Genomic DNA, 27,178 nt, shown 5'->3' with positions numbered 1-27,178 from the left:
TTGTTCCATTTCTTTGAACCTAATGGCATTTTCTGTTTGATCATTCTCACCGAGGTGTATATATATATATATATATATATATATATATATATATATATATATATATATATCTGTCCTATGAGAAGCTGAAGTGAACCAAAAGATTAAGTGAGTTAAATTCTGTATCTTTTCCCAGTTTGAAAAAGACAGATCCAACCATTTGCAACAACGTGGATGGAGCTAAAGGGTATTATGCTCAGTGAAATAAGCCAGGCAGTAAAAGACAAGTACCAAATGATTTCACTCATCTGTGGAGTATAAGAACAAAGAAAAACTGAAGGAACAAAACAGCAGCAGATTCACAGAACTCAAGAATGGACTAATGGTTACCAAAGGGAAAGGGACTGGGCAGGAGGGATAAGGGCAGGGAAAAAGAAAGGGGGCCTTACGATTAGCATGTATAATGTGGGGTGGGGGCATAGGGAGGGCTGTGCAACACAGAGAAGACAAGTAGTGAGTCTACAGCATCTTACTATGCTGATGGACAGTGACTGTAATGGGGTTTGTGGGGAGGGACTTGGTGAAGGGGGAGTCTAGTAACCATAATGTTCTTCATGTAATTGTAGATTAATGATAGTAAAATGAATTTTAAAAATTCTGTATCTTTTAATGCAGAATAAGGAGCATGAGAATAGTGCAGAATCTTTGTAATATTATTTTGCTGCTGAGAAAATTAGCAATGTATACAATCTTGACGAGGGCTCCAAGTGGAAATTGTCAAGGCAGGGAGTATACTTTTTCCACTAAGTAAAGCTTTCCCATATTTGTGGGGGTAGCCAAAGCTAGATAGGGCCAAGCATTGTCCTCTAACTCATGCAGTTAACAACATAAGTGGACTCCTGTGATAAACAGAATTACTGCTTATTTATAATTGGTGACTTTCAATGCAATGCCCCTCCCAAGAGGAAGATTATATATACTCATACTGTTGAAATCAGGTCTTGTCACGTGACTTGCTTAGACCAGTGTTTCTCAACCAGGACCAGTTTTCCCACCAAAGGAACATTTGTCAATATCTGGAGACATTTTTGGTTGTCACAGCTAGGGTAGGGATTGTTCTTGGCATGGACTGGAGAGAGGCCATGGATGCAGTTCAAACCTTTGCAGTGCACAGGAGAACTCCCCACAGAGAAGAATTATCTAGCCCAAAATAGTGCCAATGTTGAAAGTAAATTATATTTCTTCTTTCAGGAAGATTTGAGAGTAATTTAATTAGTTATTATGTTCTTTAAAAATATTTCAAATAGAGATTCTTCCATCAACCTGGTTCCTAGAGTTAAAAACAATATGGAACCATCAGCAGGTATGAAGGGTCTGAGATTTTACCCTGCTTACAAACTAACAAGTTTTAGAGTTGAAGGCATGAGACTCCTGGCACAGAGAAAAAAAGTTACTCACAGCCCAGGCAAGCATCATGAGCACCATGTTCCATGTCAATTCCCCTGGTCTCCAAACTACCATGAAGAGTGATAAGGAGATGGTGGTGTCAAATAGAAAAATATGGGAACCGTCAAAACTAGGGAACTCAAATCTTTTAGTATGAACTGGAACAAACGTGCACAACCTTTGCCTTTCAGAAAGAAATTAACTTTATTATACTGGACAGTAAACAAGCATTCCTTTTGATTCAGAGGGAGACACTGTCTCTGTCTTCCAAGGGTGTTCACCATACAAACTATCTGAAAAGACAGTCCAGACACTTATAAACGGGAGTGGACCATGGAGGGTTTTCTCCCCCAAGCAGCAGAATCCCTGCAAAGCTACACTGAATCAATAGTATAAGCTCGAAATAAACTTGTGATATTGGAATCCACTGTGATTTGGACCACTCACTCCCTTTGCTGGAAATTGTATGACTTCTTACTCTTGGTCCATTTACCCAATTGTCAACAAACTAATTCCCACAAGTTGATGATCCTTCTATGCACCAATTTATAACAATGCTGTCTTCCACAGAAAAATGAAGGAAGATCTACAAAGAGCATTGTCTAATGCTTTCTGAAGATATATTTGTATCAAGCCCTAAAGCTTCTTCTGCCTGGCTGACAACTAACTTGTAAACCACTTGCCAATTACTTGAAGTGATGAGTAGACTAATTAATATTAGGACAACTGATACATTGTAAATATTTTACAAGAGATTTATTTGTTACTTGTCATAATTTTATGTATTCTGTTACATGATAAATCATTTCAAAAGGTTAGTGTGCCTTGTGAATAGTTTACAAATATTTGCAAACAATTTATCTCATATACTGGCCAATAAATAACTTGTGATTTATACATAACCACATACTTATGATCTTCTGTTTACCATAAATATTTGAATTCCTGGAAGTTCATTTAAAGGTACTGAGCTCTACAACAATCTATTGCAGTTTGCTGTGATTGGGACGAATAGCAATAAGGCTTTGGGAGGTGTTGTTTGTTTTCATTTTAGCAATTCCATGTATATCTATTTCTCTAAGTTTTTAGATGATGTGATTATTAATGATAAGATTGCAGATTCTTAACCATAACAAATAATTGACAAAATTAAATGAACATTTATTTTTAAAATAATGTTTTTGGAGACCTGAATATATTATCGAAAAATGTTTGTTTCAAAATTCACACCTGAAATCCTCTTTGGAGTTGTCTTCTTTATAAACTTGAACTATTTCTGGAGTTAGTCTATAAATCTACAGAGTTTATTTAAAAATAAACCCCCCAAATTTCCCTAGTTTCCCTTCCATGTGCTACTCTTTCACTTTCAGACAACTTACTTCCTTATTACATTCACTCTTAAACCCACTAAGACCTATGTTCCCCATCAGTCTTCCATCAAAAATTGTTCTTAATTGAAAGATTTTTCAGTATATGTATGTGAATGTGGTTTCTGATTAGTAAAGTAACACAAATTCACTATAGAACATTTGAACAAGCAGACAAATTAGAATAAGCAAATATTACCATCAGGGAAATGTACCATTATTACTTAGGTGGATAGCCTATATTCTTGTAGTCGTTCTGTTTTTTCTAAGTATAAATATCTATTCTTACACAAATTTGAATATAGTACCAAATTTTATTTTTACTTGTGAGTTATGAAGATCAGGTCTTTGACTGAGGACAAATATTGATTCATAAACTGGTAACGCTGAGGAAACTATCAAATCATGAAAGAATTTTTTGAGCATTTTTAGCTGTAACCCATACTGAGAAATACATTTTTCATTGTGATCAGTTATACACACATTTTTTAAAAGTCTCATAAAACATTCCCATAATAATGACATCTATCTTGCCGACAGGTTTCAGTCTTGGGAAGTTTACTCTTTATTCGGAGAGAACAAAAAACTACAACGGAACATTCTTGGGGTGAAAGGGTTTACACCCAAATTTATTCCCACAATGGTAAGTCAGTCACTAGAATCCCGTCCACTCAGAGCAAGTCTGCATGCAGCAAGCCGGTCCCTGCCTCTGGGCCTCTCTGCCCCTGCAACCATCTCAGTCTTTGTCCTCATTGCTGCCACCACTTCAGTCTCTGCTCTCCCGCAGCTGTGCAGCCCAGGGCATCTGGCAGAACCCTTAATATAGAGACAGTAACAATGCATTGCCCACATGTGTACAGTGAGCAAGCCTACCAGGGTGGGGTGAGAATCCTGGCTACAGGAATTTCCATTTTCACCACAACATCACTTTTAATATTTTCTACTCTCTTTTCTTTTCTATTTCATTTTTTTCTTAATGTGGCAAGCAGTTTCATAAGTGGGTCATAGACAATGGGTCAAGATCTGCAGTTTGGAAAATAATGATCGATGAGGTGCCTTTATTGGCAGATCTGATAATAAATCCCTGAGAACTAATTCGCTGACTTCGTGGTGCTTGTGGCTCCCTTCAGTCTCTTTGCTATAGGAGTTGCCAGACCTCTGTGGCTGCCTGGAGTGAATCACCACTGATGTAATCTCCGTCCCAGAGTGGAACTTCCCAGTATCTGTTTCAGCTTTCATAGATTTATGTACTGACCTCACTAATCCATAGGTGTTTGATCAAATCAAAATACTATATATCAAAATTCTCAATAGTGGCCCTACTGACATTTTGGGCTGAATAATTTTTTGTTATGGAGGGTTGACTAGTTCATAGAATAATTAGCAGCATCCTTGACATCTACCCACTAGATGCTAGCAATAATGCTCCACATATATCATTTATGACAATTAAAAGTGTTCCATAGACATATCAAATGTACCCTGGTGGGGTACATTTAGTCAGGATAAGCTTAGAGGAGACAAAAAAAGAAATTTAAAGTGATCTGCATAGTAGGTCATTCTATCATCTCCCCACTGTGTCTCCACCTTCCTACCACCATCATTGCTCAGCTCACCAGTGCCAGGAAACAATATGTTCACATTGGTCTTTACCATGTGATTCTGGTGTGGAAGAGAAAAAGGTATTTTTGATTAAGGTACCATTGATCCCTCCCCACCCACCTTCCCCAAGACCTTCCCTTTGGTAACCGCTAGTCCCTTCTTGGAGTCTGAGTCTGCTGCCCCTCAGTTTTGCTTTGTTTTATACTCCACAAATGAGTGAAATCATTTGGTACTTGTCTTTCTCTGTCTGGCTGATTTCACTGAGCATAACATGCCTCTAGTCCCATCCATGCTGTTGCAAATGGTGGGACTTCTTTTCTTTTTATGGATGAATAATATTCCATTGTGTATATTTACCACCTCTTCTTTATCCATTCATCTACTGATGGACCCTTTGGTTACTTCCATATTGTAAATAATGGTAAGACAAACATCGGGGTGCATAGGTCTTTTTGAATCAACTAACTTCCTTTCTTTGGATAAATTCCTAGGAATGGAATTACTGGGTCAAACGATATTTCTATGCTTAGTTTTTTGAGGAACCTCTATATTACTTTCCACAATGGTAGAACTAATTTACATTCCAAACAACAGTGAAGGAGGATTCCCTTTTCTCTGGATCCTTGCCAGCATTTGTTGTTGTCTGTCTTTTGGATGTTGGCCATTCATACTGGTGTGAGGTGATATCTCATTGTGGTTTTAATTTGCATTTTCCTGATAATTAATGATGTGGAAGATCTTCTCATGTGCCTGTTGGCCATCTGAATTTTTCCTTGGAGAAGTGTCTGTTCATATCCTCCACCCATTTTTTAAGCGGGTTATTTGTTTTTTGGGTATTAAGGCATGTGGGCTATTTATATATTTGGATATTAACCTCTAATCAGGTAAGTTGTTTATGAATATATTCTCCTATACTGTAGGATGCCTTTTGTTCTGCTGATGGTGTCCTTTGTTGCACAGAAGCTTTTTAGTTTGATATAGTCCAACTTGTTCATTTTTGGTTTTGTTTCCCTTGCCCAAGGAGATGTGTTTAGGAAAAAGTTCATGTTCATATTCAAGAGATTTTTGCCTATTTTTTCTTCTAAGAGTTTTATGGTTTCATGACTTACATTCAAGTCTTTGATCCATTTCGAGTTTACTTTTGTGTATGGAGTTAGACAATAATCCAGTTTCACACCCTTACATGTAGCTATTCAGTTTTGCCAACACCAGTTGTTGAAGAGGTTGTCATTTCCTCCATTGTATATCCATGGCTCCTGTATCATATATTAATTAGCCATATATGTGCAGGTTTATATCTGGGCTCTTTATTCTGTTCCATTGATCTATGGGTCTGTTTTTGTGCTAGTACCAAATTGTTTTGATTACTGTGGCTTGTAGTATAGCTTGAAGTTAGGGAGCATAATCCCCCCAGCTTTATTCTTGCTTCTCAGGATTGCTTTGGCTATTTGGGGTCTTTTGTGGTTCCATATGAATTTTAGAACTATTTGCTCTAGTTCATGGAAGAATACCATTGATATTTTGATAGAGATTGCATTGAATCTGTAGATTGCTTTAGGCAGGATGGCCATTTTGACAATATTAATTCTTCCTATCGTGAGCATGGTATATATTTCTATTTTTGTGTCTAATTTCTCTCAGGAGTGTCTTGTAGTTTTCAGAGTATAGGTCTTTCACCACCTCAGTTAGGTTTATTCCTAAGTATTTTATTCTTCTTGGTGCAATTGTAAATGGAATTGTTTTCCTGATTTCTCTATCTGCTAGTTCATTGTTAGTATATAGGAATGCAACAGATTTCTGTATTTTAATTTTGCATCCTGCAACTTTGCCAAATTCAGTTATTAGTTATAGTAGTTTGGGGTGCATTCCTAAGGGTTTTATATGTATAATAACATGTCATCTGCAAACAGGGACAGTTTAACTTCTTCATTACCAACCTGGATGCCTTTTATCTCTTTGTGTTGTCTGCTTGTCATGGCTAGGACCTCCAGTGCTATGTTGAATAAAAGCAGAGAGAATGGGCATCCTTGTTTTGTTCCTGATCTTAAAGGAAAAGCTTTCAGCTTCTCATTGTTAAATATGATGTTGGCTGTGGGTTTGTCATATATGGCCTTTATTATGTTGAGGTACTTGCCCTCTACACCCATTTTGTTGAGAAGTTTAACATTGAATAAATGTTGAATTTTGTCAAATGCTTTTTCAGCATCTATGGCATGGGGTTCTTGTTCTTTTTTGTTGATATGGTATATAATGTTGATGGAATTTTGAATATTGTACCATCCTTGCATCTCTGGAATACATCCCACTTGATCATGATACATGAACTTTTTGATGTATTTTGATTTTGGTTTGCTGATATTTTGTTGAGTATTTTTGCATCTGTTCATAGGGAATATTGGTCTGTAGTTTTCTTTTTTTGTGTGGTGTCTTTGCCTGATTTTGGTATTAGAGTGATGCTGGCCTCATAGAATGAGTTTGGGACTATTCCCTCCTCTTCTACTTTTTGGAAAATTTTAAGGAGGATTCGTATTAGGTCTTCATTAAATGTTTGATAAAATTTAGCAGTGAAACCATCTGGCATGGGATTTGTTCTTGGGTAGTTTTTTGATTACCAGTTTAATTTCATTGCTAGTAATTCATCTGTTGAGATTTTATGTTTCTTCCCGGGTCAGTCTTGGAAGGTTTTATTTTTCTAGACAGTTGTCTATTTCTTCTAGGTCATCCAATTTGTTAGCATATAATTTTTCATAGTATTCCCTCATAATTCTTTGTATTTCTGTGATGTCTATAGTGATTTTTCTTTTCTCATTTCTGAATCTGTTTGTATGTAGACTCTCTTTTTTCTTGATAAGTTTGGCTAGGGATTTATCTATTGTGTTTATTTTCTCAAAGAACAAGCCCCCAGTTTCATTGATTCTTTCTATTGTTTTATTTTTCTCAGTTTTATTTATTTTTGCTCTGATCTTTATTATGTCCCTCCTTGTACTGACTCTGGGATGCATCTGTTCTTCTTTTTCTATTTCCACTTATTGTTAATTTAGACTGTTCATTTGGGATTGTTCTTCTTTCTTGAAGAAAGCCTGTATTGCAATATACTTTCCTCTTAGGACTGCTTTTGCTGCACCCACAGGTTCTGGGGTGTTGAGGTGATGTTTTCATTTGTCTCCAAAAATTGTTTGATCTCTGCTTTTATTTGGTCATTGATCCATTGATTATGTAGGAGCATGTTGTTAAGCTTCATGTGTTTGTAGGATTTTTTGGGTGGTTTTGCATAATTTATTTCTAGTTTCATACCTTTGTGGTCTGAGAAGCTGTTTGGCACAATTTCAGTCCTTTTGAATTTATTGAGGCTCTTTTTATGGCCTAGTATGTGATATCTTCTGGAAAACATTCCATATACACTTGAGAAGAATGTGTATCCTGCTTCTTTTGGATAGAGTGTTCTGTAGATATCTGTTAGGTCCAACTGTTCTAATGCTTTGTTCAGTGCCTCTGTCTCCTTACTTATTTTCTGTTTGGTTGATCTGTCCTATGGAGTAAGTGGTGTGTTGAAGTCTCCTAAAATGAATACACTGCATTCAGTTTCACCCTTTTATTCTGTTATATTTATTTCACATATTTAGGTACTCCTATATTGGTACATAGATATTTATAATGGTTATATCCTCTTGTTGGACTGACCTCTTTATCATTATATATTCTCCTTATTTGTCTCATTATTTTCTTTGTTTTGAAATCTATTTTGTCTGATATAAGTACTGCTACTCTTTCTTTTTTCCTACCTATTATTTGCATGAAATATCTTTATCTATCCCTTCACTTTTAGTCTGTGTAGGTCTTTGGGTTTGACATGAGTCTCCTGTAGGCAGCATATAGATGGGTCTTGCTTTTATATGCATTCTGAAACTCTATTTTTTTTTATTGTGCATTCAGACCATTTACATTTAGGGTGATTATTGGTAGATATGTACTTATTGCCATTGCATGCTTTAGATTCATGGTTACCAAAGGTTCAAGGGTAGCTTCTTTACTGTCTAACAGTCTAACTTAACTCACTTAGTATGCTATTTCAAACACAATCAAAAGGTATTTTTTCTCCATTCTTCTTATTCCTCCTCCACTCTGTATGTATTAGGTGTCATGTTCTGTACTTTTTGTGTAAACCTTGACTGACTTCGTGGGTAGTTGATTTAATTTTGTATTTGCTTAGTAATTAATTGGTCTAATTCCTTTATTGTGTTTTTATCTTCTCTGTTGACAGCTATTTAGTCTTTTGAGCACTTCCATTTTTAGTGGTCCCTTTAAAATACACCATAAAGATGGTTTGTGGGAGGCAAATTACTTCAACTTCTGCTTATCTAGAAATTGTTTAATCCCTGCTTCAAATGTAAATGATAATCTTGCTGGGTAGACTATTCTTGGTTGGAGGGCATTCTGTTTTATTGCATTAAATATATCATGCCATCCCCCTCTGAGCTGTAAGGTCTCTGATGATAGCCTGATGAACTTCCCTTTATATGGGATCTTTTTTCTGTCTCTGGCTGCTTTAAATACTCTCTCCTTGTCCTTGATCTTTGCCATTTTAATTATTATATGTCTTAGTGTTGTCTTCCTAGCACCCCTTGTGTTGGGATATCTTTGTACTTCCAGGGCATGAGAGACTATTTCCTTCCCTAGATTGGGGAAGTTTTCAGCAATTATTTCCTCAAAGAGACTTTCTATCCTTTTTCCTCTCTTCTTCTTCTTCTGATACCCCTATAATGCAAATAGTGTTCCATTTGGATTGGTCACATGGTTCTCCTATAATTCTTTCATTCCTAGAGATATGTTTTTCTCTGTGTGCCTCAGCTTCTTTGTTTTCCTTTTCTCTAATTTCTATTTAATTTACTGCCTCCTCAACTTCATCTAATCCACTTTTAAATCCCATCATTGTATGTTCATTTCAGATACTTTATTTTGCAATGTTTCTATCTCTTTCTGGGAGTCCTCACTGAGATCATGAATATTTTTCTGTATCTCTGTGAGCATGTTTATGATTTTTATTTTGAAATCTTTATCAAGAAGAATGGTGATTTCAGTTTCACTTAGCCCTTTTTCTGGCGTCTTCTTCTGCATTTTGTTTCTACAAAATTTTTTTGCCGTTTCAGTTTTCTAGTGGTTCCTAACTTCACGTAGGTGGCACCCTCTAGTGCACAGAAGCTCTACTCTCTGGAGCTGCTGAGCACCTGTAGCCATGGTGGGGGTTGCAGGCAAGCAGAACTGGCACCTGCCTAGAAGAGCTGTTTCCTGTTTCTTGGCTGTAATGCCTGCCTCTACTGCCAGATTCAGTGGGATGGGCATGTAGGGAGGAGCCTCTTTGTTATGCTCCTATAGATGCCATGGCCAGGGCCACCCTCCAACTGTCTGGCATGATGGGTGGAGCCTCAGGTGTGAGAGACTAGTGCCTATTGCAAGGAAGGAGTGGCAGGCTACATATGTTAGTGGGGTGTCTTGGGGCTGTATTGCCAGCCAGGGGATGGAGCATCTGAAGCTCCCGAAAGTTCCCAACCTACTTAGCTGAGTGTGCTGGGACAATTTTGTCTTCCTGTCCTTTCTCCCGAGCAGTGAACTCTGTGGAATCTTTGCCCCTTTAGCACCCCTCTCGCTATTAGTAACTCTTTTAAAGTGCCCACCTTTCTTTTGTCCTGGAGGGGCTAGTTGTGCATACCTATTCTCCACAGCAGCTTGAATCTCATTCTCTCTGAGTATTTTGCCCATCTTTACTTTCCAACCCCGGTAATCTCCAGAACACCATGTAATGTGGATTTGTGCTCCCAGAGCAGGTCTCCAGGGCAGGGTGTTTAGTATTCCTGGATTTCTACTCCCTCCCTGCTCAACTTCTCTTCTTCCCACCTGCAAGCTGGGGTGTGTGGAGGGCTTGGGTCTTGCTGGATCATGGCTTTGCTACTTTACCCTTTCTGTGAGGTCTTCTCTTTTCCCCTTGCAACTCTGGGGGGAAAATCCTGGGGCAAAATACCACTAAAACCAAAATCAGTCAGAGGGGAAATAAAGTTAAGAAACCTGTTTATTTCTTACAAGCAGTCATCCCGTCTCTTTCTTGACCAGGCTGCAACAGAAGAGAGCTTCACCTAACTTCTCTGGTCCAGATAAACCACTTTATGCCCTGGTAATTACCTACTGATATGTAGATGGACTAATTTTCTCCACCCCTTGGAAACACCTATCAATATGCAGATGCCCTAAAGCCGGGTGAGAGATTCTGGAAATATTGCAATTTTACCCACAGCCTGATGTAGGCCGTCTGTTCTGCAGTCTTTGGGTCCCTCTTTCAGGATTAGTTGTATTTGCTGTATTTTCATGTTACATGTAGTTTTGGGCAGTGGTTTATGCCTCACTTCTCATGCCTTTATCTTTTTCCCATCCTTGAGAATAACAATATTAATAATATGTAGTTATTATGTAACAGACTTTGCTTTAGATAACAAACCCATCCATGGCTCAGAAGGGCAGAGGGCACTCTTATGCCATGCTTGAGAGGCCAGTAATGATGGAGCCAAGATTTGAACCCTAGTAGGATGGTTGCAAAGTTCATACATTTAATCACCTTACCATAATTGTTCTCAAGAATTCAGTACCTGTAATTTGATAATTAACTGATTCGTTTCCAGACATATGTGTTTTCAAACCACCAATCTCTGCAGAGTAGGACTCCTACCAAAGGGATACACAATCCTTCCACGGCCATCTAGCTATACACTGAATTGTCCCTTTAGCACAATTCTTAACTAAGGCCTTAGAGAATAATTAATTCAGTGCACTCTATCCATATTTTACTTTAGAGTTTGCCTTCAGTGGGTCTGGTTTTCTAAAGAATATGTGCAATGTAAAATTCGCTCTTGGGATGGTAGACTCCCCTTTTCAGCCTCATTTCCCCAATCAATTCTTGGGGGACTTCCATATATTATTGAAGGATTGTGTCATCCACATTTTCTGCCTGATTTCCAATATTTGTTTGTTTGTTTTTCTGGATAACATTAAAGTCTTCTCTACTATGAAAATTATTATTGAGTTTCAAACTTTTAGAAATAGAGTACAAACAATTCAAGATTCAATCCCAAGATAAAGAATCAAAGAGCTGATTATAATTTGTTTCCCTCCTTCTAATTTGCCCTTCACAACATTTCCCAACACTCTACCATGAAGTATGTACTTTTACCTTAACATATGTCTTGCCTTTGAGTGTGTTATCTGTCTCATCCTAGTCCCCCCTATCCAAACCAAGTCTCTGAAATGCCGTTTTTTATTGTTTTGTCCAGACAAGAAAGCCAAGTGGTAATTGCACATGGCATTTAATGAATTTGGACCATATCCCACAATGGAATATTTGGAGTATTTGTAAATGTGTGTGTGTGTGTGTGTGTGTGTGTGTGTGTGTGTGTATGGTGCGTATGTTTGGATTACTTAGTAACTGGGTGAAAGTATCAGAAAAAGTTCAAATCAGAGCTCATGCTGCCAATCTAGGAACCACACTTTGAGGACCTCTGGCCTGAAATGTATTTCAAAAGAACATTAATGGTGGTGAAAATGCACATATTTTGTCATATAATAAAGCTGCAATGATTCAAGTAGGCTGGTTCTCTGATATCAATAAAGGGATAATTTAATGAGATTGAATAGAAGGCCCAGAACCAGGTATAGCAATATATGTATATGTTTTACCATTTTGATCTAAACATGAAATGGTTTTAATTTTTCTAAAACTGCTATCAACTGAAAATTAGAATTCCCACTATATCCTTTTATCCTGGGTCACAGGGTTTTATGCCATATTAGAAGCTTAGAAGCTGATGCCAAGGGGACTGATTCAATGGATGGCCAGGTCTGGCCTGTTTTATCGATATTGGCAGGGATCTAAAGCCCACTAGTAACTAATTACTCTGTAGTAGCATGTCTATAAATGTACATGCTGCAAAATTGGAAATATGGCTAGAAGTGAATTATGGAATTATGGTTAAATTTCAGGGCCAAAAGCAATAAATCTGCCATAACACTTCCTTTTGAGAATCATGATGTCACACTGAGGAATCTGTGATAAACAAGACTTGGAAGCATAATACTATATTGGGTTCTGTAGACACATACATATTGAACAGATGGTTGCTTTGAGCTATACTGCAAATAGAAAGGCAGGCATATTATTTGTTCTGAGAGCTCTACTCACATGAAGAGCCACCTCTTCTTATTTATGACTGTCTTGATCTCCTTTCATTCTGTGGAGTTACTGAAGTTGTTGGATTTTTAGATCTGCCAAGACAACCAACAAAACCAGAGATCATAGCTTCTCCAACACTCTAGGTCTCTATGTCCCTAATGATTAGCAGGTCCCCTTCCAGTCCCCAGTGAGCAGAAAGCTTGAAGAAGAAATAAACCTGAGCTATTTTAAGCCACTGACACTTGAGGCTTATTTGTTATTGCAGTATAACCCAGCCTCTCCTAAGATAATACAAAATGGTATTATCATTAATACGAATGCAAATGAATAAACAAATAGAAAACAGCCAAAACAAGCAGAAAAAGAGCCTAGAACAGTGATTCTCATAACCGAGTGGGCATCAGAATCTCCTGGAGGGCATGACAAAGCACAGATTGCGAAGTACCACTCCCAGAATTTCTATTTCAGCAGGTGTGGGAGGCAGGACACAAGAATTTGCATTTCTAACACATTCCCAGGTAAAGCTGATGCTGCTGATCTAGGAACCACACTTTGAGGTCCTCTGGCCTGAAATATATTTCAAAAGAACATTAATGATGGTGAAAATGCACGTATTTTGTCATATAATAAAGCTACAATGAATCAAGTAGGCTGGTTCTCTGATATCAATAAAGGGATAATTTAATGAGATTGGATAGAAGGCCCAGAACCAGGTATAGCAATATATATATATGTTTTACTATTTTGATCTAAACATGAAATGATTTTAATTTTTCCAAAACTGCTATCAACTGAAAACATGTTTTCTTCTGAGCCATTTTAATGATATCTTGGTACAACCACATAATTTTACCTATGATTATTTAAAGAAAGTCCAGTCCATTAAAAAATTCAATTGTGCACATAATTCAAGGTTTCCTCTGTCTCCACAAGATGAACTTGTGGAGAGGAGGCCAGGGGAATAGTGAGGTCATCTCAGCAGTAGCCAACCTGCTTCCTGATGTGTGCTACTCAAGAGTTGGGTGGGGTCAGAAATGGGCTGGTTTTGTGAGCCTAGTGTGTTAGCTGATCCTTTCTTGTATGTTTGTCATTGTGATGTGAGCAGTTGCACCTCTATGGTGGTGATGATCCTGATCAAGATGGTATCTATAAGGCATTATGTTTTGAGTATTGATGGAAGCCCCATGAGAGGTGATCATTGATGGGGAATCTAATTCCAGCCTGTTTAGCTGGCATTGTAGCCCTTTGCAGGACTCAGTCATCTTCAGACTCACCCATTCATTCCTGTGAAGTGTGCCATCTGCTCTGGAGCTGTCCAGCATGCCTGTAGGACCACGTTCCAGTGCTCTGTGCTTTCTCAGCTGGCAGCGAGATAACGTTGGGGTCCTCTTTGATGTTTTCTTATGTTTCAAGTGCAAAGACGGTCCCTTTATTCCCCTTAATTAAGTCTTACTTAAGCTGTTTTTGGAAATATTATAGAATGATGTAGGGAAAAGCAGTAATTTTGTTCTGCTGGGTGTTCCTACTCCAAAGAGACACTTCACAAAGCTTCCTGCCTTCAGAAATATTCAGACCAGAAAATGGCACTAATGTCTATGTTTAAGAATAGCCAACATTCAGTGGACATCATTCAGCATCGATGTTTATCACTCTGACCTGGACAGACCGTGGGGGTGCTATGGAAGATAAAAAGGCAACATTGAGTGAATACAAAATTTCTATGCTCACAGAGGGTCTGTCCTGGCTCTGCCCTTTTCTATTAATGTCTCCCTTTACTTTTCCTAAGATGCTTTATTCTGTGCCTGTCGGGTAATGGGAGTCATATGCCAAGAACCAGGCATACTTTGAGCTTGGCCTAGGAGAATTTGATAATTTTATTTCAATGGGCTGATTTTCTCCAGGATGATCCCTACTGTACTTGGTAAACTCCAGGTCAAGAAAGAATATTAGTCAGTACTGCATAACCATAACCTAGAGAAAAAGTTGGTATCTCTGCCTTCATATTGTATTTGTCTCCTTTGCTGCCATAAGTTTGCGGTCAGAGAGTTTCTGTTCAGCCCTACAGCCCTGCACACAGTCTTGTAAATCATCAAAATGAAGTTCACTCATGACTTAAGATTGATGCAACCAGATCCCTTCCTGAAACTCATCTCCCACAAGGAGACAAAGAAGTATGTACAGAAAAGATGATGGGATTGTCAAGGACTTAGAGGGACATTGTGGCCAGACCCATGTCAACAAAATGACTGGAGTCAGCTACCCAAGGGCAAGTAGTGTCACCTCCCTCCTCAGACCCTTGCTGAGGTCCAGATGTCTGATCCAGCTGTCACCTCCTGACCTCAACCCCCTCTGCCCCACCATTCTCTTATATGCAAGAAGCTTCAAATCAACCCTAAGTGAAATGGGTCTTTTGGACATGTGTCTGCCATCTTCTTGGTCTGTTGGCTTTCTGAATAAAGTCACTTTCCTTGTACCAACATCTTGTCTCTCAACTTATGGGCACGTGTGCAGCAAGTGGCATGAGCTTGGACTCAGTAGCACACCCTCATGTTGTATGACTGCACATTGCATGGTAAATGTGGTGTTCTTAATCAGTGAGGAAACAATCAGTTATTTCACACTGGGTCCTGGAATAATTAATTAACACTCTGAAGACAAAAATATATTGAAAGTTGCTAACATTTATTGGAAGTTTACTATGCTCTGTGCTAAACCTGATATTTCAATATCTCATTTATTCCTCACATTAATCCCAAGTGGGGAGTCATAATCATTCCCTACTTTGCAAATAGAGAACCTGAGGTTTGAAGAGGCTAAGAAAATCATCAAACTCTGGCTCTGTCTGATTGCAGAATGAGATTCTTAACCAGGTGGTTATAAGCTAAAGTAATTTCTAGATCAATTTTAGATGCAAAAAACCAAAACCTTAATAAAAACAGATGTGATGATATGTGAAGATAGTCATATTGTTTAGATAGAAAATAAACCAGATCAAATTAGCTACATAAAAATTAAATATTAACAAAAACCAAAACACTCCTGCATTTCTGTTTTGGCATAGATCTGGCTATACCTGAAATAGGTTGTGAAAATCCAAACAAACAAAAACATTCTTTTGATTCCAGGTTTGCAGTCAGCATCTGTGGAGCTTATGAAATAGTCATTCTTGATATGTGCTCTTTGAAATAGTGATCAGAATGATTACAGGTGAGTTAATGGAACTCCCTGTGATGAATTGTAACATAAAAGAATATTAAGGATGATTATTTGTGACATGGAAAATATTAATAATATATTAGAAACAAGCCCAAGTCCGTATACAAACCATTATGAGATTTTAAAAATTGATTTGTATACTTTACATATAGATATGTATTATATATACACAAATCTCAAAAGTATATAGTAGTTGTTTTCTGGACTATTGAGATTATAATGAATTTTATCTTCTCTCTTACACTAGTATTCTACATTTCAGTAATACTCTAATAGGGAAAAATCATTTAGAAAAATCTACTATATTTTTTCCACAGTCTGTTATTTAACCTTTAGGTGAGACTTTTAAAGATAATGTGGATAAACTGGCAAATAGGGAACATGTAGGGGAGAAATTGTGAGGAAGATAGGCTATGAGCTGATTACTTACTGTGACTATTTTTCCAACACCAGTTCTCAGATGCCTACTGGGTGTCCCACTACAATTCAATTCACTTCAATTTGGAACTACTTACAGCTAACAACTACCTACCTAGCCCAGGCCCCACAGGGTAAGGACTCAGTTCCATAAGACTGCCCCTCCTTTAGGTGCTGGTCACAAGCGGGGTCCCCAGGTCACCTGTTTGACTCAGCCACCATTTCATGAATTCCCATAACATTCCTGCAACTTAATAATTTTTTAGAGTGACATAAAACTCAGGAAAGCATTATATTTATTATTATAGCTTTATTACAAAAGGTATAACTCAAAAACAACCAAATAGTAGAGGTGTATAGGGCGAGATCTGGGGGTGATAGAGCACCCATCTGTGGATAAAATGAGAGTTCTTGTGGCCAGGAGTCTCACCTGGCCCTGGTTGACTAGCTCACTGCACACCTGTGGGCAATACACGGCTGTTGACTCTAAATAAAGAGCTCCGCCCAGTGCTCTAGGTGCGACATGGTGGCAGGGCTGCATGGCTGCAGGAGAGCAGAGGCTGGAGTGATGGCAGCACTGAGGATAGAGGCCCAGAGGATGACTGTGTGAGACGACTGTGCAGAGAGGCCCAGAGGACAGCTGCGCGGACAGAGGGGCCCAGAGGCAGAGACTGGCTTGCTGCATGCAGGCTCGCTCTGAGTGAATGAGATTCTAGTGACTGACCTGCCACCTGGAAATAAAGTTGGGTATAAACCTTTCACCCCACAGAGCGTTCTGCTGTCAATTTTCTTTGGTCATATTGAATCCATAGCGAGTTTGCCCAGAGCTGAAACCCACTGGCAAGACACATGCCCTCTGCAGGACTCCATCCCCCAAAAGCATTGATGCTTTCTCCAACCATGAAGGTCCTGAACGATGCTGTTCGAGAGTTTTTACACAGACTTTATTAGATAGGTATGGTGCATTAATTTGTTGGCCATTGCTGTCATCACCTGCTTTGGTCCAAAAATTCCAAAATTTTAGATAATTTCCTTGGCATCACAACCTAGCTGTGATCAATATGTATATAGGCATGTGGGTATGTACATTACATGTGCCACCTATGCTCTGGGTGGAAGCTTCTATATAATAGGTTTATAGAACCATATAAAATAGGGGAGTGTTACCAGCTATATATTTCATAGACAATTTTTAGGGACATTTTGTTGTGCAACAGGCCTTATGTGGTATAGAGATTTTGCTCTCTAGGAGTTTAAATTTTAGAGAGTCAAGAGTTACAAATAAATAATGCTAAATAACACTATAGAATTAGTGAAAATCTAAGACAGTAATAAAAGAAGTCTATAAACTGATATCTGATTAAATCCCTAGTGAGAAGGAAGCCCACAAATAAACAGTGCAAACAAACAGCAGGAGTTTACAAGAAGCAAAGAGCACTTAATGTGAATCTATCTGAGCACTCAGAATCTCAATTTAAATAAATATAACATTGATTGACAGAAAGACTATCACTGATTTGTGATTCAATATAAAAAGGTATAGGAGAAGTCATATCTTTAAAAATTATTTCCAGATTTGCAGCACCCAAGTGTATCTGTCTCAATAAACACCACGATTTACAAAGTGTCCATAATACTAGCTTTGAGAGGTAACTATTTACAACCAAATTAAAGACAATTTAAGTAGCTACCACGTATGACTTAACAGAGCATTATATTTCATTATTTGCTTGTCCACACCTTCAAGAAAACACATTAATATCTGGGTTGATGTTTCCTTTTTTTAAAAAATGTATTTGTGCTATTCTCTAGTAAAAAGACATTGAAATTGTAAGGTTATAAATGCCTTATAATATATTTTCACAAAATATACTTGAATAGGAAAACTACTTCATCCATATAGCAGCTAGTCAGTAATTCTGAAATTTCTACACAGAACAGGATAAAGTCACACTTAGCCAGTGAGAGTACTTCAAATCCTGAGTAATCCAACAGTACTGATTATAAAGAAGTTATGATTTCAAACAGCTAGTTCATTAGCATACATGCAGATAATTTACCTTGCTCTTTGAAGTAAGTAATGAGATCTTGAGAAAAGACATATACAAATTAAAGACATACTCCAGGCAAAATAATTTATCTTGCTTTGAGGATATATTATTAACCAAGTCTATGATTGCTCTGGGGACAATTTCTAGTGCCAAGACAAGGATACCTGTGTTCTGCCCCTCTTGACCCCTCTTGATATGCTCACATTAAAAAGGTCAATTCCATAAGGTAAGATATTCTTTGAAAAATAACATAGAAGATAGAGAAAAAAAGACAAAGAGCTTAAAAAAGAACAGAAAAATTGAGAAAAAAATAAATGTAACCTTGGGATGAATGAGAGCTATCAAGAGATTTTGAGGGTTAAACAAATCAAAAGGGATTGTTATGAAGAAGGATATTTAAAAACACTACATCAGTGGATACAAAAATTTAGGATTTGTCTCATTTGATACGAAGGTAATAGGCTAAAGACCTCCTTGCATTTACTTGCTAAAAAGAATCATTGTTTATGGATATTTTGATATTGGCATTAGTCATAGTAAACTAAGATTGCAGTAGTCACAGAGCCTATGAAATTTCAGTGGCTTTGCATAAGATTCCAATCACCAGTATTGTTGGATGCAGTGTGCTAGGTGTATTTAGAACATTTTCCTTAACAGTAACTCAGGAAGCCAGGATCTCTCCACCATTTACTTCAACAGGAAAGAGAGAGAGAATGGAGAATGCATATCTGTTGTTAACTGTTACAGGCTGCAGATAACAAATTAGTTTCACTCACTTTTATACTGGTCAAGACCCAAGCCTTGGGTCACCTCTTCTATCAGGAGTCCCAGGCACTGCAGTCTTTCAGTGTTCTGCAGGGGAGGAAAGTGATGCGGTGAGTACTGCAGAGTCCTGCCACAGTACTTTGGGGAACTTACGAAGAGCTAAGTACGTTACCAAAGGCTTTTAAAAAGTACATGCTTGAAAAGGAAAATTACTTCATCTGAAGCAGTTAGTCAACATTTCATAAATTTCTGCACAGAGAGTAGAATATTTTGTTCGGTTAGCTGATAGAGCATTGCAAATTGGCAAAGGCAGCCTTCCCTAGTCCATGTATATGTTCATTAATTTGTTTTCCCTACCAGGAGAAGGAAGACTTGAATATGTTAGTACAGACATAAAAGTTTGCCAATAAGAATGAAGAGGACAGTCAGATAAGAATCATTCTTCTGAAAATAGAAAAATATTGATTATGCAACATACAATAAAAAAGAGCAGGACTACTACTAAGTGCTATTGTCACAGAAATGTGTGTTAAATATTAATCAGATAACATGTAAGTCCCACGAGGGGCCCAGAAATCTTAGTAACCTGCAGACAATGCTCATTCAGTATGGGTCTTTGCATTGGTTTGGATGTTGAAACTGGTAACACCTCACGGGCATCAAGAAGGTATGAAAAGATTTATTACTCATATAATGAGGCTTTCTGGAAAGAATAGGGCAGACTCGCAAGGCAGCTCAAAAATGGTCTGTGAAAGCAAGGAAAGGAGAGTGGCTTGGGGCTTATGGTAGTTCCAGGGTGAGGCTGGGGCCTGAGTTCCTGCACACAGCCTGGGCCTTGCTTGGTTTGACCTTCTCTCTGGCTCCAAGGGAAGAAGTACTCAGGCTTTCTTACCAGATTACCCACGTGTAGTGCAGAAGGCAAAAGAGAAGTGATGGGTCCTCAAAGCTATTAGCAGTCAAATATCAAAGTGGAGTCAGTCTTTGTAATAGTTTTTCTGGACCTGATCTGGTTTGTTTCATCCTCATTATATAAACAATACAGTTCATCCTACTCTTTCTCAACATTTAAAAATGTATGTGTATGGGAAGGATTATGAATGTTAATAAGAAGTTGGACAAGGTAATTTCTGTGACCTGAGAAGTTTCCTTAGGTAAGCTTTAGAACTTGTTACATACATATATATTTAATGTTAAGAGGTAGAAGTTATGAAACGACTCAATCATTCTCTTTCTATGAGTCGAGGCCCTTGATTGCCCTTAGAGTAAATGACTTGCATGGAATGAATATTAGAATGTATTCTGCAGCTAGGAAATTTTAAAGATCTATATGTCGACATGGTATCCTCACATTAATTTCAAAACATGAAAATTATACCATGGGTTTATTTTAGTCATTCACTTTCTAACAAATGTCAGTTAGATACCTACTATACACAAGGCTCCAGATCTTGGCAAGTCTGAAAACACTTGAATAGTTCATAGGCAAGTTGAAATAAGTATCATTAGAACTTCCCAGTCATTCAATATTTAATTTAGAGATTGGCAGGTTTGACAAATAATATGTGTTTTATTACATCTATCTCACCTACCATACCTCTATTCAAACTTAAAAACTGGTAGAAATTGAAAGGGAGAAAACGAACCACAGGATGTGTTTTTTCATCTCAAACACTGAAAGTCATCACACATTTTTGTGCTCTGGGAATATATATCATTTCACACTGTAATGGAAATATGTACAGAATCCCAAAATCTCATAGTTAGAAGGAAATCAATGAGGCATCTAGTTCAAACTCCTAATATAAACTCCTTTGTACACAATCCCTGCAGTTGGACAACAGATATCCATGTTCACGCTTCCAGTAACAAGTTTTCACACTTTGCCAAGACAGGTCCTTCTGTTATTTTTCAGAGTTGGGAAATTCTCTCCTCCTTTGGCTTCAGTGAAATATACAAGTCTTATTATCCTGCTATTCCTTCTGGTGAATCCTTTTGATTCTTCTTTCGTGCTACTTTTGCTGTTATTAAGGGTTTTGATATGGTCCCCCTTCCCTTCTCAATCTACACATAGTCCCCGATTAATTTCTTCAATTCGCATGGATTTGACACCAAATTCTAATATATGCAGCCCTATCATTACACTAAATTTCAGATCTCCCTCTCTCACTGGCCCCTGAATGGTATCTTCTGAAGGTTCTCAAGTTCTTAACAGCCAACATGTCCACAAGAGAATTCATTATTTTCTACCACAAACCATGCCATCCCTCCTATGTCTGCTATCTCCTAATAATATCAACATGTTCTTTGCTCAAACCAGAAATATAGGCACTATCATCAGTACTTTATATTTCCGCAAACCTTGCCTGTTTCTCCTTCCTAAATAATTCTCATGTGAAGTCCTAAGAAGCCACAGAGCATAGGTGCTAAAGATCCTTTCTCTAATGGAGACTTCCTGGCTTTAAATCTTGGTTCTTTGACTTAGTACCTTAACTTTTTCATTCTTTGAATCTTATTCTATTAAATGGGGCTAAGAACACTAAGCATTCTTACTTCAAAGGATTGTAGTGGGTTGATAAGTATAAAATTATTGGAACAGTACATGGTGCACAATGAGCACTTTATGAATTTTAACTATCCTTTTAATTATTTTCTGCTCTTAATTCCCATTGACATTTTCCTAGGTTAAATCCTACATCATCTCCCAAGTGCTATATTGGTCTCCTATGGTTTCTGATCTGTCTCCCTTCATACTGTCTATACCAAAGCCAAAAGATATGTTTACTACTATTGCTAGCATTCAACTATGACCCCCTGGTTCTTAATAGTAGAGATTCTAATCTCCCTAAGTTGAAGCTTAAATTCCTTAGCACATCTGCCTCTGCCTTGCATGACCTGATCTCTGATTACCTCTCCAACTTTACCTTATACCACCTCTTCCTTCGCTTACTGTCTTCCAGTTCCTTGAGCCATTCACCTTCTTCTTATGTTTGGGTTGACCGTTGCAATTGTTGGAATACTCTTTCCATCCTACTGACCCTCAGTGTAGTACCTCCACCCTTTCAATTATGCCCCTCTAGCATGTGTTTCAGCACACTATCCAGTTCTTCCTTATCATAGCATTTTTGTCATGTCATACAATAACTAATTTTCTTGCCTGTAAAATATCCTTGGAGATACTATCATCTCTAATAGGACAAAATGACTGGCTGGCATATAATACTGTTTATTAAGTACTTATTGAATGAAGAATACATTTAACTAGGAGCTTCCATTCTGTACTATGCATCCTGATTTTTTTTGCATCTGCAAAACACACTCCACTTTTCATATTACCATCATCTCAATCATTGAAGGCAGGAATGTTTTGCCCTACTTTAATCTCTTCTTTATGTTAAAGTTCTCCAGTTTATTGTACAATTCTGTTATGATTTCTGCCATCTCACTACTCCACAATACTCATAATACTCTAGATGAATCCAATTGTAAGTAAATGAAGTATCCCAGTTTTGCTCAAAACACGATAAACTATTGAGAACTGAGATGCTTGGCTTATGTAGAAATTGTTGCTTCTACGCTTGTTTGTATAACATACTCTGACCAACCAAAAGCTCTATTTCCTTTTAATGAAAAATTAAATTCTTCTTAAAGTGGAGTATCTTTCAGAAAGTGACATTTGAAAGTATTAGAACTCTATACCCACCCTAAACATTCCTATTTTCTTCCCTAGGTGAGCTCTTCATTAGATAACACTTTATTAGACAATGTTGTCTTGCCAGTGGGTTTCAGCCCCGGGCAAGTTCACTATAGATCCAATGAGACTGAAAAAATGACAATGGAGCATTCTTGGGGTGAAAGCGTTTATACCCAACTTTATTTCCATGGTGGCAGGTCAGTCACTAGAATCCCGTCCACCTAGAGCAAGCCTGCATGCAGCAAGCCAGTCTCTGCCGCTGGGCCTCTCTGCCCCTACAGCTGTCTCAGTCTTGGTCCTTGGCACCGCCACCAGTCCAGTCTTGGCTTTCCTGCAGCCTTGTAGCCCTGCAGCCTTGCAACTGTCTAGAGCACTGGGCGGGGCTCTTTATATAGAGTCAATAACAACATATTGCCCACACGTGTGTAGTGAGCAAGATGACCAGGGTCAGGTGAGAATCCTGGCCACAGACACCTTCACTTTCTCCACAAAATATCAAAAGTATTCTATGGAAAAATAACTCCATAGGCTCTCAATGGCTGTTACTTCAATGAAGAATATTCCACAATCCTGACATTGGGAAATGCCAAATTCAAAAAGCTTCTTTACCATGGGAATTCTGAAAACTTTAAATATATTAATGAGCACAGAACATCTGAGAGGGTGGATAAATATGTGGCTTTCCCTTAGGATTACTTGACCTTGGAACCCTTTTGTGAACAGCACATCATGGGATTAGTGTAAACTCCATTTGGGAAATGTATTTTTCTAAGTAATAGATCTCCTTAAAAACAATAAAATGCTGTGTAGAACTTTGTTAACTAACTTCCCTAATGACCTTATTAGGAGGTATTTTAATACTCCATGTGACTGAAACAAAGCAAAGCATATAGTCTCTCATTATAAACAGATTTAGAATTCAGACCCACTTATGCCAACTAATCTGTCTTTTCCTTGGGCACTTTTCTGCTAGAATAAACTGGTTCTTTTACTTATGGATTTTTTTTCCCCTCTATGTCTTGTCAATGGGTTTCAGCCCTGGACAAGTTTACTATGGATTCAGTGAGACAGAGAAATGACAATGGAACATTCTTGGGATAAAAGGGTTATTACACAGCTTATTCTCCCAGCAATAGGTCAAGCATTAGAATCATGTCTACATCCAGCAGTCTGCAGATCTGTAATCCTCCTTCATCTCTGCCTCCACCCAGAGCACTGGGTGGAGCTCTTTATATAGTGACTCAGTCAATAATAGCTTATTGCCTATGGGTGTGGAAGTATTAGTCTAGTAGTAGGCCAATTACATCATCAAATAGGTTAGGGTCAGGTGAGGATCCTGGTGATAGGAGCTTCCATTTTCCCCACAGGTAGCTTTCTTAATGCATACAGAGTTTGAATTATGTCCAAACTCATTTTTATGCATTTTTTTCTGACATCATTTTGTAAAACAAATAAAAATGATTACAGGGAGTCTAAAATCCCTTCCAACACTGTAATCAGTTGCATGGATCTTGTAAGTAAATTACTTAGACAGGATAAGCCAAAGTCCATGTTTGATCCTCTCTGTTCCCTTTCTCACCAGCATTCTTAATCCCTGTCTGAGAGGAACCTCTGGCCTAAAAAACACAGATGAATGAATGGTATCTCCTGAGGCCAGTGATTGACCAGGAACTTGTCTACTTAGATAATGAAGGCAGTCCATATTTATCTGTGCTCTTTGGTGATATATTTTTATTTCACAGTGCCATATATGGTGTGGGCAAAATTGCATTATTTCCAGAATCTCTCACCTGGCTTAGTGCATCTCCATATCAATAGGTGTTTCTAAGGGGTGGAGAGAAGTAGCCCATCTCTGTATCAACAGTAATTACAAGGGCGAGAGAGGGCATATCTGGATCGGAGAGGTTGAGTGGGGCCCCCTCTTCAGCAGCCAGGTCATGAGAGACACATGGGACAGCAGAAGTGGAAGACTGCTCATGAGCAATAAATGGGTTTCTCCCACTTTATTTCTCCCTTTGACTAAGTTCTATTTCAAAGTTATTTTGCCCCAGGACTTCCCTTCTGGAGTTACACATGGTAGAAGCAATGGGCCTAATTTCCTTCAAAGAAAGAGGAATGTCACATATGGAGAGATCTATTTTCCATTTATGACACCAAGTTCTTATCATTTTAATTATTCACTCTTATTTAATCCAGACAGATTCAACATCTGCTTTGCTATTAGAGAGATTAAAATATATTTGAGTCCTTGATTTAAAAAAAGTCTCATGCATCTCAGAAGAGTTCATTATGTCATTTGTAAATATGGAAGAATCTGTTTGCAGAGGTACATGTTTTTCTTGATGGGCAAAGGAAGAGCATTTTTAAAAGAAACATTTCCCCTGAGAGTTCTAGAGAGTATCAGTTCTGCAGGATTTAGTTAGGTAGTAAATTGAGGAAAGGCATTGTGTTTGAGCATTTAAAAAACCCAGGATTAAACAAAGTGAGAAAGGTTTCTTGACTATAGTTTCTGACAGCCTTTAATGTTCACGTGCCTTGTGAATTTCCAAAGGTGGCATGTCATATGCAACGTTTCCTGAATTTAATTTGATCCTAGAAACCTCTTTGGCTGTAGTGGTTGCTGGAGGCAAATTTTGGCGCGCTGAGACCTCCACCCCTTAAGATCCAATCACCAACGCAGAACACACTCTACCCCTACTCCTTAAAAATGCGCTTCCTCACCCAGGAGCTGCTGCTCCCTCTCTCTGGGGGCAGCCATTTTCACTATCAGATAATAAAATCTCTTGCGTGGGCCCCTGTCTCCTGAGTTGTTCTGGGGTAAGGAGGGTCCCGGCGAGATCCCCTTTCATATAGTATAGTGCTTTTACATAAAATAGAGGATACCCATGTATGTACAAATAGGTACTTAATATATTTAAATACATATACAGCAAATGTGAATGTAAGCCCTTGGAAAATACCTGAAGAACCCCACAAGGAAATGGAGGAGTGGGACTTGACTTTGATCCCATGTCCTGTACTACTTGAATTCTGGCAGGTGTGCAAGCTCATCGACCTGCGCTACCCACCACCGGCTAAGGAGGGCGCTGTGGGCTCCAGCATCCCGTCGGCCAGCATGGGGATGACATCACCTCAGGTGGTGCCGCATGCGCAGTAGAAGGAGCCGAGGTGCTATGGGTGTTGCTGCCTAAACTCTTCCGGTCGGAAGTCTTGTTCTGGCCGAGAGGGAGCCGAACTGGCGGCTTTGGGGCTATTGGCATTGGGTGGATGGCGTCTTGGGGCCCAGATGAGCCAATGGCATCCTGCCCGCTACGGCTGGGGCCAGAGAGGCATCTTTTCCGGACGGCCCTCCGGCGAGAGGAAGGGTGGAAGCCACGCCCCCGAAAGGTGAGCCGCCTCGGCCCGGTGCGGGCCCGTCCCGCTCGCAGCTCCCGGGCCTCGGTAGCTGCCTGAGCGCTGCCGCCGCGCGTGGCCCGCGCGCCTCTTCCTGGGAGGCTCTGACGCTTTCGCTGCTCTGCTCACAGTAGCTGACGTGGACGGTATGATTTTTTAATTTCTCCGCGGGCCTTATAAAAGCGAGGCGCGTGTCCTGGTACCCCGGGTGAAATAGAGAGGGACTGCTCTTTAAGATGGGACGGTCAGTGTTGGGGACACCCCTTACTTACCAAAATGGAGGCCCCCGCATTCCTCAAGCTGCGCTATTTGCCACAGAAAATATTAACAAGAGCAAAGGTCGAATGAAAAATCTACCAGTACAACCAACTTTCAGTGAAAAAATGTGTGTTGCTTCCAGGAATCGCAAAGGGCATGCTGTTGCTTTCTAACAGGTCTCATTTGAGAACTCGCCCTCTGTATATTCAAATGGTTAATTTTGAGGCTTTGCTTTCAGTGAACTCTATTCCTTGAGATCTTGCTTTCCGCCATCTCATAGCTCATTAAGTCCCCTTCGTTTTATGTCCTGAATATCTTTTCAATCTGTCCTCTCTCCTCCATCAGCATCCTAATACAGAACTTGCCTGATCTATTGCTTTTAGGTCCTAATTAGTGTATATATTTATTGATTCTTGTTTCCGTTCACTCCGTTCTTCACATAAGACATCTTTTTAATATGCAGCTTGGAAAGTTCTCGTAAATATTGCACAAAAGCATTGCTTTAGGAATAAAAACAAACTCTTTTCCATGGCCTTAAAGACTGTGTGGTATAGAATCCCCTCTTTCCCCAGACCCATCTTGTGTCACTTTTGCCCTAACTTTCTATACTTAAGATATGCTGAATTAACCTTAGTTAATTCTATATAAAATTCTACTGAAGGCAGCTCAAATACTACCTTTTACTGTTACCCCTAGCCTTATTAAGTGAAGTTCACGGCCCCCTTGTCTATCAAATTTTCTTTTAAAATATGAACTTGAAGTTCACTACGGTTGCATTTGA

The sequence above is a fragment of the Manis pentadactyla genome, chromosome 2 (assembly GCF_030020395.1).
Source record: "Manis pentadactyla isolate mManPen7 chromosome 2, mManPen7.hap1, whole genome shotgun sequence".
Taxonomy (NCBI): Eukaryota; Metazoa; Chordata; class Mammalia; order Pholidota; family Manidae; genus Manis; species Manis pentadactyla.
This window is presented reverse-complemented; position numbering follows the sequence as displayed.